Here is a 12,856-nt window from a genome sequence, read left to right as displayed (position 1 = left end):
CTCTGTGCAGGTCAGCAGGTGGCCTGACCCGGTGCGCTGTTTGCCAGGGAGAAGGTAGATGCAGGAAAGATTAAATAGAGGTTGATGAGGTAACTACAGCTGCAGCATTTCTTACTAGCACTATTTATGTGAAGCAATATACAAGATTGGCATTTTCTCACAGTAAAAAAATAAAAATACCTCACGCAATGAAGTGGTACCAGGTACAGCTCTGTTTAAAGGAAGTATTACGGTTTTGTGGGTTGCTATGGCATCCTCTGAAAACAGCTCATGTTCCAACACAAAGGACAGAAGAACACAAGTTCTTTTTTCACTGTTCTGGTTTGGGTGTAGAGTGGGGACTTGGAGCCGTTCCTGCCATGAAAAGGACTCACAGCACATGCCAGCCCCATTCCAGGAAGAGCCCTTTTTAGATTTCATCCTCCTATGGCTCTGGTTAGCCCAATGGTCAACTTCGGATCCCACGCTGGCCCCTACTGCCATTTGTGTCTGCAGCCTGGTTGACTCAAAGCCATGTGTGCCAGTCCTTTTGTAACTGGAAGGCATCAGCAGCAACATTCCCAGCGCTCCGGGAAAATCCCTTGGTCTGGCTCTTCTTCTGTGCAGCTTCTGAGGACCAGACCCTGGCCACTCGTCTGCAGCTCGGGCTGGCGCTACCCTTTGTTCCTGGCTACGGTGCTTCAGCTTGAAGTCATGCCAGAGGGAACAAGTTAAAAATAATGGCTCTAATCAGTATAGGATCAAGGCCATCTTTGAAAAGGTAACTGCTCCAGGAAATTGTCTTCTTTCTCAACAGCTGACATCACTCCCACTGAGTCACCAATGGGGCTCGGGGTGCTGGACTGTGGAGACTTGTCTTCGGGGCGAAAGTAAAATGGGAATCTGCCATATGCTGAGCTTCTTGCAAAAGGACCTGGAAATAAGGCATTAAGAATTGGAACTGCCTGAAGGGCAGCAGAGGGTCTGGAAAAAAACAACTGTAATCCTGGATACAAGTCCCTTAAGAAGGAGCACATGTGAGTCACTAAGCAGCACGGGAATCAAGAGCTAGTAAGGTCTACAAATAAGGGCATTCACAATAGACAGAAAGACTATGAAATAGAACAGGTTTTCCAGTGGAGCTCTCCCCACAAGGCTGAGAAAGCAAATGCTCCTTGGAATGGGATCCTGGGAAATGGGAGACAGCACCTGGGAGCCTCTGCAGGCGACACTGGGTTGTTAGAGGCAAGGGAAAGTGGGGAGCACTGAATCAACGGGCTGGAAACCTACAGCTGAAGGCCTGCAACGCGATCCTCCAAAGAGAGCCTTCAGACTCTCCTTCATACAAACATACAAAAAAATGGTTACACAGACCATGCTCTTGGACTGAGTATGCTTGGGTCATCAAGTCTGAGTGTCAGTGGGCACCGAATGCCTGCTCTTTGAAATGCCACCAAACCATGGGTTTCTGAGGCCTGAAGCTCAATTCTGAAACACATATTCAAAAGGGCCAGAGTTTGAGGAGATGCTTTATTCATGTCGCATCCCTTACCCCAGTCAGTTACATCCCTTATAAAAGCTTTAATTATGACTAACTTTCTAGGATTTGTTATTATAAATGTAGTAGTAGCTTTTTATATGATAATAACTTTGATTAAAAAAAAACATGCAAATATTTGCATTCTTTTTATTAGCTGCCTTTATGATCAAAAGCCTCAGCTTTATATTGCTATCTGTACTTGGATGATGTAACACTTTCCAAGGTCTCCTGGAAATAAATTTTCATTTATGACTCAGGATGGGCCCCACGTAAAAAACATGTGTATAAGCATACCTGATAAATGTGAGTAGTTTGTCGTCTAATGTCACTATCAATACCAGCCCTGATTAAATATCTTCTGTCCTGTGATGTGTCTGTGGAAAAACATCCACACATACTGATATATTCCTTCATTTTGGTTAGTCATTCTGTTTTCTATTCTAGCCAGTCTAGCCCTTTATTTTCTGAACTACAGCCTCAGGGCCTGTTTTAATAGGCACTGAGGAGTCAGACTGCAATTGGTTTTGGATGGCAGTGTTTCACCATCAGGAGAAGGTGCATGTGGATTGCCACCTGAGCTGTAAGGTGCAAGATATAATATGTCGCTGTTGTTCCCATTGGTGTCAGCTCTTAATTAGCAATCAAAATAAATAAATGATATACTCAAAGCTCTTTATGTAGTTTGTAATGTCCTAAAGAGTCCTCGTGAGCCCACAAATAGGAAGAGCCATCCAGCTCTCGGAGAGGCTTGCCCCAAAACCTTCCTGTCTTTTTTCCTGGGTGCTTTCTCGAAAGGATATTCCTCTCTACAAAAAGCCTTCTGCCTTTCTTGAGCATTATAGGAAGTTCCTGAAGCTTCTAGGGTTCTTCAGGTCCACTTCAAGCCAAGTCTCAGTTATTCTTATGCACTTGGTTTTGATTTGCCCTTTCAATTATTGATTAAAACATAACTCTTTATAACGAGACATGCCAAAAATGGAGACACTGTTTCTGTAATCCCATATCCAGAGCCTCGCCATGACATCAACCCATTTGGGGTCCTGTGGTAGCCAGCCCTGCAGCTGGACCACCCACCTCTGGCAAGGTGAAGTCTGTCCCAGAAGTCTGTGGAGGAGCAGAGATGTTTCCATCACCCTGCTCCGGTCCTTCTCCTCCTCCTGTGAACCCATTCCTTCCCATTTTCTCCCCTCCTCAGATGGAGTTTGAAGTTGTGGGTGCTCTACTGGAATTGGGCAGGGAAGCAGAAAGTTGTGATCATTCACTCTGGGCTGAAAAAAGAGAATTCTGGGTTTAATTTAACAAAATGAGGTAAAGATGCATTTCTTAAGGACAACAAATCATGTCTTCTCTTACCAAACACCTAGTGGTGGAAAACAAAATTGTATTGTGTATACGTGAGCAGGTAATTGAAATCTAAGATTTTTCACCAAAGGTATGACCCAGTCGCAGAACATCCTGCTCAGCCTTGACTGCATTGTACCCCATAGAGCATTTTGTTAATATTTAAACTCAATCTTTTGACTCTTATCCCAGAAGCTGTGGTAAGCAATTGTGATTCAAGCAGGGTTATGTAAGCAGGGCAGCCCTTGCAGGGGGTAGGGAGTGGTACTGCTGTGGAAGTTATCACATGTGAGCTTTGGCAACCCATTGTCCTCTGTTCACATGCTCCTCCATCTCTGTGGCAGCCAGATGCACATGCACACATAACAGAGATGTTTCTGGTGTCTGAAATGAAAGTTTTGCCTTACCTTCAAGTAGCAAGGTAGAATGATAAACTAAGGATTCTGTTCTTTGGGGTGCTGCAAGAACCAGAATGCCTTTTTTTTTCTCTTCAAAGTTGTTTTGTGGCTTCTTGCCTTTTTTTTCCCTATGTAGCAGAGTAGTCTCAGGCAGATCTCCCACCTAATACCTTTAGATTTTATTACTTGGGGCAAACAGGTCAACTAGCACAGTCCTGAAAGGAGAACCATATCTGTAGCTTCTGCTGGGATATGTTTCAGTGCCCCACCATCCTGGGTGACCTGTACAGGTCCTAGGTGAGTCAGGAGAGTCATGTCCTGGTACAACAACAGGAAGCCTAGCACAGGCCATACTGTATCTTTATCCTGTTTGCCTTCATTACACTGATTAGGGATCAGTGAGGGTAATACAGGGGACTTGCACAGAGGAGAGCAGCTTTGATGGAAGTTATGCAAATCTGTCCATGTCTTCCTTGAACCTCATGTGTCTTGTGTCACAGAAAAGCTTGGACAGGCTTAGTGTTTTGAAGACAGGGTGGAGGAGATGAAAGTGAATTGTGTTTGTGGCTGAGGAACAAAGTAAAAGCAGAGTGCACAGAAGGAATAAATGGTGTGCTGGATCATGGGTGTCTCCTTAAGACAAGGAAAAATTAGTAGCTAAGTGTGCACAGATAAGATGCCAGACAAATATATACTAACAATAATTCCAACACAAACAGGGAGGAATATCAACAGCAATATAAACACAAGCATTAGAATAGCTCAGTCATATATAAAATGAGTTGGGGCTCTCCTGATCATTATAAAATATTTTATATATGTATATTGATGTTTATATATGTATATTGATAATGATGTCAATACATACACGCTAATTTGCTTTGATGGTATAAAAATAAAGCATCTGAAATGCCACTGAAATCTTACATTCCTGGCTAGCATTTGAAAAGAGATTCAAGGTATAACTGTTATTCAAGTAGAATTTATTAACCTACATCAATAACCCTTACACACTGAAGATAAAGTGTTTGTAAATATGCCTTTCATAGAATCAATTCAGTTTTTAGAAATTGAATTCCATTTCCCCTGTAGAGGAAATTGTTCCTCTATTAGAGGAACAATGTTTTGATTAGAAGAACAATTAATGCTTGTCTAAGTGTCATTTTCACGACTGTTGGTTTATTCTACAGTTAAACATTACCTGAGCTATCTCATTATTAAGATATTAATGATATAATATCACTTGTCATTTATAGGACCTTACATTCAAAAAACTTGAATTGCTTTATGACTATTAATGTGTCTTTATAACAGTCTTCCATCATAGATAAAGATATGAGATTTCCTTTATTTAAAATAAACTGAGGCATGGAAAAATTACTCAGTGTCACATCAAATGCTGTTTTGCTGCTAGATATTTTGTAAGCTTTCTTTGCAAGGACATCTCTCATGATGGCCAAATCAGCTCCTGTTAGAGGCAGGTATTAGCTCATAGCAATCAATACTCTTCATTGTTCTGGAATAAAAATAGCCTGGACAGGGCAAGCATTTGGAGAGCCATGTAATAAAGCCTGAAGGTTTGTTTGTTTTCCTGCTGCAGTGACAAGAAGCTGGAGGTCATGGGTGCTGGCTGGCAGTAGCCTGACCAGGTCCTGGGTTACTTTAGGTAGCAAAACTTGTTCATACAGGATAGGCAGCCATGTCCTTGTGTAGGTGGTTGTGCCTCACTGTGTGTTCTGGGTGTTCAGGTCCTATTGTCTGTGTGCTATCACCCACAAGGATGTCTCACCAGATGTCTTTAATTGTTTCCCAAATGTATCTTTATTCCATTATAGTTTTCTCTTATTGCCAGCAGGAATTTCTGCTTGTTGCCAGCAGGAATTGCAGAATTACAGTAACTACACTTGGGGTTGTTTGGGAGGGACATCACAGGTATTTGATATTAGTCTTTTAGACAGTAATGTGAAATATGCAAATATGCCAAGAATGGTAGATAAATGACACGTGTACCTCTGTGGCAAAGGCTCTGAGTGTGTGTTCTCGATTTCCAAACAAGACAAAGAAAATGTTAAATGAAATTAGAGAGAGAAAAAAAATTGAAACTGATAAGGCAAATCATCTCTCAGTATACGTCTCAGGGTGAAACTCACACAATGTCATTGAGGCCATTGGACTGTATATAGCCATTAACTGCTAGATTTCATGGCTATGTTCTACAGGATCCTTTGCCTCTTCCAGATGGGTTGGGTAGCTCAAGGAGGAAGGCTGGTGTGGTGAGCTTAACTCTTTTATAGAGAGATGGTCACTTCCAAGGTGTGATTAGTCCATTTTCCTGCAGTGGCTGGCAGCAGGAGGTGGTCTGAATTGTGTCTTGTGAGTATCTGTCACTCCCACTGACTGCAGATACACTCCAGAGGAGTCTCCCAGATGTGGGAGACCATCACCTAGTCGGTACTGATGTTTGGGATTACTTCAATCCAGGTGCAGAACCTTGCACTTGGCCACACTGAACCTTGTGATGTTTGCATGGATTTCTGATGCCTGCCAAGGTCCTCTGAATGGCACCCCTTACCTCTAGCATGTCAGTTGCATCACTCAGCCTGGAGTCAAGTGAGCTGAGCACATCTTAGGGGTTGTGGATGCTAAGGAGGAGGTCCTGCTCCCTCTCCTACACCCTGACACCTGCATTGTGCAGTGCTGATTTGTACTTTGTCCTGCCACAAAAATGCTGATGTGTAGCTCAACAAAGGAACAGATACAAAAGGAATGGTGAAAGATCAATCAAAACTTGAAAACTACCAGTGAAGAGAGACGCTGTGAGACTGCTCTGCAATTTTAGTCACAATATGATTAGTTTAGTTACCATACAATTCCTCAAGCATAGTCAGATCGGAGTTTTATGGCATAAATCACATTAGAGGAACAATGGCAAAGCAAAAACTTTGAAATTAATCTCTGCAACTAGGTTTGCCCTAAGAGCACTCTGAGCAAGTTTTGTGGTGGTAACACAATGCACAGTGCACAGTCCCAATCCTTCCCCAGCACCCTTGTCTTCACGACTTTTCAAGTTCCCTCAGCTCCCTCTGGAGTTGGGAAGAATAAATATGCTTGAACCATGGTCTTGGGGATACTGGAGCTGAGCTAAAGCATAGTTACTGTGAATTTAATTCTAAGTGCATCAAGAGGTAAACTGATTCAGACACCTGCATCTATAAGAGAAATCAATGTAAGAATATCTGACAAATCATGAAACCATCTCTTCAGAACAAATTGATAGGGGAAGTAAATGTGTATTAACTCATTCTTTTGAATGTTGTTGAATCAGTGTCTAAATATGCCCAAGTTGTATGAAGAAGGACATCGAGGGAGTATCATAAAACCAGAGGTATGTGCTGAAGTGAAAGCATGTCTTGTTGTCCTACATGTTCTGTGTTTAGCACAAATTCCCCATGCTGCTCACTTGCTCCAACCCTGATTCAGCCACATCTACGACTCCCAGCATGACACTGAGCCAGAGACACAGAGCTGCGGGCACAGCAAGTCCCTGCAGCACCTGAGCAGAATGAGCTGCCAGGCTGGGCTCTGCAGGCAGAAGTAGTGCATCGCTTAGAGTGAGTGTAAATCTCTGAAACGGATGTTCCTTATTCCTGCAGAGATAGCACTGTTGTACTTTAGGCTACTATTTTGTGATTTGGGATCTTGGAGCATCTAGTGACCTAGCAGTGCATTACCATTCTTTGTGCTTGAAAGCAGCCTTGCAGATCCACAGATATCATTTTCCCAAAGAAGTCAAGTTTGATCCAGGCACTCCCATCACCCTGAAGCAAAGTTTAGGGGTATGGCTGCACTTCACTCCCACTCACGTAGACATACTTGAACTGGCTAAAACTGGTTAATTCAGATGCTGATAACAGCAAACTAAACTGCCAGAAGTAAGCACAGCCCTGCTGCAGGCAGGTGCATGCAGTACTCAGACTGTGTGGCCAAGGTCTTCACCTGCCACAGGGCTGGGACCTGTTTCCTGCTCATCATTCCTGCCATCACAGCACTGACTGCACGGGAAGCCACAACAGAGGGGAAAAAAGCTTTTCAGACAGCTCCTATCCCATCTCCATGTTAGCATGCTAAAAACAATGAGACTTTATGTTAAGATGTGGAAGTTCACATTTTTGGGTTCAGTGTTTGATAAGTCTATCTGGGGAGGAAGAGAAATTAGCATTAGTTACCTAGAAATCCCTAAAGATAGCCCCACCGCTATTTTAGAAGGATTAAGTATTTATTGTCAGTCTTTCCTTTTTGTTTCAGTATGAGTGATTTGTCTGTCAGGATCATAGTACAATTTTCTGTACTGTTGAAATACCAACCTCAGTGCATAGACTTGTCACGTATCATTCTACACTGCTTAAATGTTATTGAACTTTTCTTTATTCTCTGTAACCTAACAATAAATATAAGATGTATATCTAAAGTTTTACTTTCAGACTTTTGCTTCGAGACTGCAAGTAAAAGCTGTCAGGACTTGCTGGAATACACCCTGGACTACTTAAGGAATCAGAGAAGCAAATTTTGGTGGTCTTCAGAAACCTGGAGAAGGACTGAGATGGTGGCGGTGCTGAAGCATTTCATTTTTAACAGGAGAAAGTAGGAACAGGAATTCTAGGCTGTTTCAGCACTTTTATGCATGTTTTAGCACCTTGGAGGTAATAAAGAGATAAGAAACTACGAACAGACTTTTTTAAAGAACAAATTGTATCAAACTGATAAAACATTCTCTTTGATAGATAAACCAGCTTGGGGTAGTTATATGGTAGAGGTGAAGCTTTCCCACAATAATTATACAAGAGGCAAGGAATAGACCTTCAACAGTGTGAGAACTCTCCTTCTTGGAGCTCCTCAAGAGCAGGTTGGATAACTCTGAGGACAGATACACAGGTGCCCAAGGCACAGTACCTACCTCTATTTCTATAAATATTTTTGCTCAATGTTCTTGTATTTACTACAAAGCTGTGTGTAAGTAGAACCAAGCTCTACTAAGAGTTAAATGCAGTCCTATCTGCATCCCTATGTAGGTCATTTGTCACTGTTGGCAGCTGGGAGATTTCAGGAAGTGCTTTGTATCTTGCAGTATTAAATTGTTAGGTATTGCTATCAGCACTGCTCCCGTTAAGATCCCAAACATACTTTCTTTTAAGTAGGCATAACTTTGCTCATTAGAAAGGATTTGCTTTCCTTTCATGATAATATAGTAGAAAATTTGTATCCAAAATCCAAACATAAAATCATGGAGTGGTAGAGGTTGGAAGGGGCCTCTGGAGGTCATCTGATTCAGATGGTCTAGGTGGAGTCAGGAAGATCTCAGGGCGCTGCCTAGCTGAATTCAGGATATCTCTCCAAGTGGAGACCCCACCGACTCCTTCATTCCCAGTTCTAGTGTTTGACCACATTTTTGCCTAATATCTAGCAGCAATTTCCTGCGTGTCACTTGCCTCTGTCACCATATTTTCTTGCACTGGGAAGAGAAAATTGGATTGAGTTCCGCAGATGTAGTCCCACAAGCACCAAACAGAGGGAAATAATCAGCTCTCTTGACCTTGCTATTGCAGCCCAGGAGGCGTTGGCCTTCTTGGCTGCCAGGGCACGTTGCCGGCTCATGGCCAGTTTGATGTCCACCGGGACCCCAGAGCTGTCTGTGGCATAGCCCAGCCTACACTGCAGCAAAGAGTCAGTGCCTCCCAGGAGCATGACCGTGTTATAAATGTTATAATGTTCTGTATTAACAGACTGCCACACAGTATTGCAAAAAGCAATGTTAACATATCTAATCTCTATCAATTATGGCTTTTAAAGGGCAAACTGCATTTTAAGGCAGAGCATGCACCTTGATTTTCACAGTGTCAGTTTGTTTGTGGAGCTAGATCAGGGTTTTCCCTAGTCCAGGTGCAATACAGCACTTACAGTGTAAAAGGAACAGTGATCTTAGGTGCAGGAAATGCACTACATTTATCACACTGTTATCACTGAGAAAGCCTGAAGATGAATGGTAATACTGTACTTCAGAAAGAACTTTGACTTTCATAAAGGAAAGATTATCTAAAAATGGAAATTTATTACTTCAGAGATTTTCTATTTTCCTGCAAAAAAATACCTCTGACTTCTGGGGTAAAACTTCCTGAGAATCACAAAATCTCTTCTCTCTGTAGATTAGAAGTATTGGGAGATCAGAACAAAAGCAAAGCCATTCCCTGGACTGAAGCTTGCCATTTCTTTGATGTAATATATATCTCTTGAAGGGCATCTGCAAGCTAGCAGCCTTGTTATTTAGGTTTCATATATGTTTGAATTACCACATTTACTGGAGCATTTGGAATCAAAGGAAGTGAAATACTGCATAGTCACTGCATTTTTAAATGGCTATTTTATGGCACAGAAGTGAGATTTTAGTGAACACGAGAACTTTTGTGAAAACTTTCCACCTCGGTTTAAATTTGCATTTTCCATTGGTAATAAAACCAGTGAATTTTACAAGTATTTAAAAATACAAAGTGCTCCTAGTTTCATTTTTATTAAAGTCTTGAAAAATGAAATGAGAGCTTAAAACATATGAAAGTACTTTTTCTTTATTTCTTTTAATATGAAAACTAACTGGCACTTGATGATCAGCTCTCGTATGATCAGTCTGTGGGGAAGTTTAAATGGGCAATGACAAATTCAGCACAGGAAATGAAAAGAATCATTGACATATTCATCTCATCCTAATTCCCATTTCAAATCTTTGAATTACAGCCACTGCACAATTCTGTACTGCAGAGAATCATTTATTTCTCCTACATAACCTAATAGAAATATCACAGGCTTTTGGTCATGTTCAGATGCAGCTTCCATGTGCTGCATCTGGCCTCATCTGCAGTCTTTGCTCATAGCTATCAAGTCACTAGTTTTCGGAACTGAGTAAAGCATGGAGAACCAAACTTCACAAGGTACATGAACTTACTGATATGCAAAGCTATCCACTGATTTTGCAAAATAATCCCCAAGAGGAAGTAAGATGGAAAGAAATCATAGGAAAGGATTTCAGAGACAGCTCCCACTTTCTTCCCGAAGCACAGATCTAATAAAAGTGAAGCAAACTGATATGAAGGTTGGCACTACCTCTTCCTGTTTGCAGAGTGGTAGCAGGGTTGTATACCTGTGACGCTGCAGGGAAGGGCCCAGCCTTACAACTCAAGATGTCCACCTAGCTCCCAAGTTTTCCATGGCTATGGAGGCATTCCCTCACAAATGGGATAAATTTTTTCCTGCTAGCTTTGTCTACCTCGAAGTTAGATGTTTAATGTAGGTGATCTGTGTTCCTTCTGTGCTCAGCAAAGAGCACAGCTGTGGCCAACCTTAGCATGACAATCCTTGGCACCCACCTTGGGGTGAGATGAATAACCCTCTCAAAACATAAACCTTCCTGTACTTCCCATAGGTGTCCAGAAGACTTGTCAAAACAGGTGTCTGACTTCTTGAAAACTACAGTGAGGCGAAACACATCCTACCCTGATCGTTCGCTTTTGCAATATAATAAAAGCAGAGACAGGAATGTTTGAAGGCCCCAAGCAAGGTTGTGTTGGCCTTAGTGCATGCATATGAGTTAAGCAGACAGTATCTCCTGGGGACTTATTTTCTAAGACACCTGCTGACCGTGCAGGGAATTTGGGTACTTGCTTTAGGAAGATGGCTTCACTAGGTGCCTAACATTTAAATGCAAAGTGTCACTCCCTCAGGTGAGGCAGCTGGATTGCAGCTTCCGTCACAAGACTCTGCCAGAGGCAGGGTGCTGCGTGTTTAGGCACGGTATGCAAGGAGCTCATATGTATGTCAAGGTTACAGCTTGGAATGATGCCCTTTTGTGCAAGCATCACCTGGTTTGAGAGAACCCAAATGGGTCCTGCCAGAAGGTCCAGATCTGGAGCTCTATGGGGAGACTGAGACTCCCATCTAGCTTCCCTCCAACTCAAAAATGCAGCAATTCTGTGCACCTGATGCCTGCTCCTCTATGTGTGTTCCCCTAAGCTCCACCAACAAAGGAATGTCCCAAACACTTAACTATTCTGCAAGCAGTTGGGAGCTACAGATCTCTGTAAAATACCAACAGAACAGAGTACATTCCAGGATTCCTGGTATGCTTTTCAGACAGTTGTCCTGCATCCTCTTTGAAACGGAGGTATGCTGCTATTTTGCATCTGGACCTGTCTCACTTGTCTTCCTCCACCCTATTTCTCCCATATTGCCCACATATTGTCATCTCTTTGCTTGGTGCAGAACCTCACATAGAGCAACTCACTGTGGCTGTGGACTTGCTGTAGCTTTCTTACTTGTTGCCTTGCTTTAATTCTCCAGTGACAGGAAGTTCTAAGCAGATCAATAGGTGAAACAGTCCAAAAAGCAATACAGTATCTTGCTTTGGGCAAAGCTGTAAAACAAAATCCCACCTTTGTTTCTTTCTGGACATACCTTACCATGCTATGGTGCTCACTCTTGCCAAAAAGAAGAGTACAACAAAAGGATTTATCAAAGATGGTAGGAATCACCTGAAAACATATTTAGTGTTAAATATGGTTTTTCAAAACATAGGACACTGATAGAGATCACTTGAGTGCAGCAATAGTTCTTTCAGTTCTGCTTTCCCGAGTTAGTGTCAGTGTAATACTCTGACTAGATAGATAGTTTAATCATATTGATATCTGTGTGACAAACGCATGTGTGCATAAGCACATATAAAAATATTATTTGTAATGCAATATGGTACTTGGTATTTCAAAATATATATATAATCATCTAAGTTTTTATGTGAACATCGCCTAAAGGCATCCTTGCAGATCTTCATTAGTGTATGTGGTCATGATGCCCTCTGTTGACTTCAGCATGTGCCTGCAGCTTTCCTCCTCCAGCTCCGACTCAGAGCCGATTCTTGTCAGAGTATGCTCTAGTTTATTTTTCTGACCCAAAATCACAGCATAGCTGAGCTGGCAGGGCACTCTGTGTCCCTCTGCCCAACCCCTCCCCCAGCAGGACCCCAGCAAGGTCATCCAGACCAGGATGCCCAGGGCCACAGCTTCTGAAGATCTCCAAAGAGGAGACCCACAGTCTTGAGGCAGCTGCGCCAGTGCTCAGCCACCCTCACAGCACAGAAGTGCTGCCTGATGTTCAGAGGAAACCTCCTGTGTTCCAGTTTGTGATCATGGCCTCTTGTCCTGGCACTGGGAACCCTGAAAAGAGCTTGGCTCCTCCATCCTCTTTGCCCTCTCTCTTCAGGTACTTTTTGACACTGATGAGATCCCCCTGAGCCTTCTCTTCTCCAGGCTGAATAGTCCTAGCTTTCTCAGACTTTCTTATGTGAGGTGTTCCCATTTCTTGATGATCTCTGTAGCCCTTTGTTGGTCTCATTCCAGCATATCCACATATTTCTCACATCAGGGAGCTGACAACTGGACGTGGTACTCCAGCTGTGTTCTCAGCAGCATGGTGCATAGGGGAAGAATCACTTCCTTGGCCTGCTGGCATTGCTTGTTGTTCAGGATACATTCATCCAGCTTTGCAGAAAGGCTGCATTTCA

Source organism: Tetrao urogallus, assembly GCF_951394365.1.
Source record: "Tetrao urogallus genome assembly, chromosome: 1".
NCBI lineage: Eukaryota > Metazoa > Chordata > Aves > Galliformes > Phasianidae > Tetrao > Tetrao urogallus.
Note: the sequence above shows the minus strand (reverse complement) of the source record.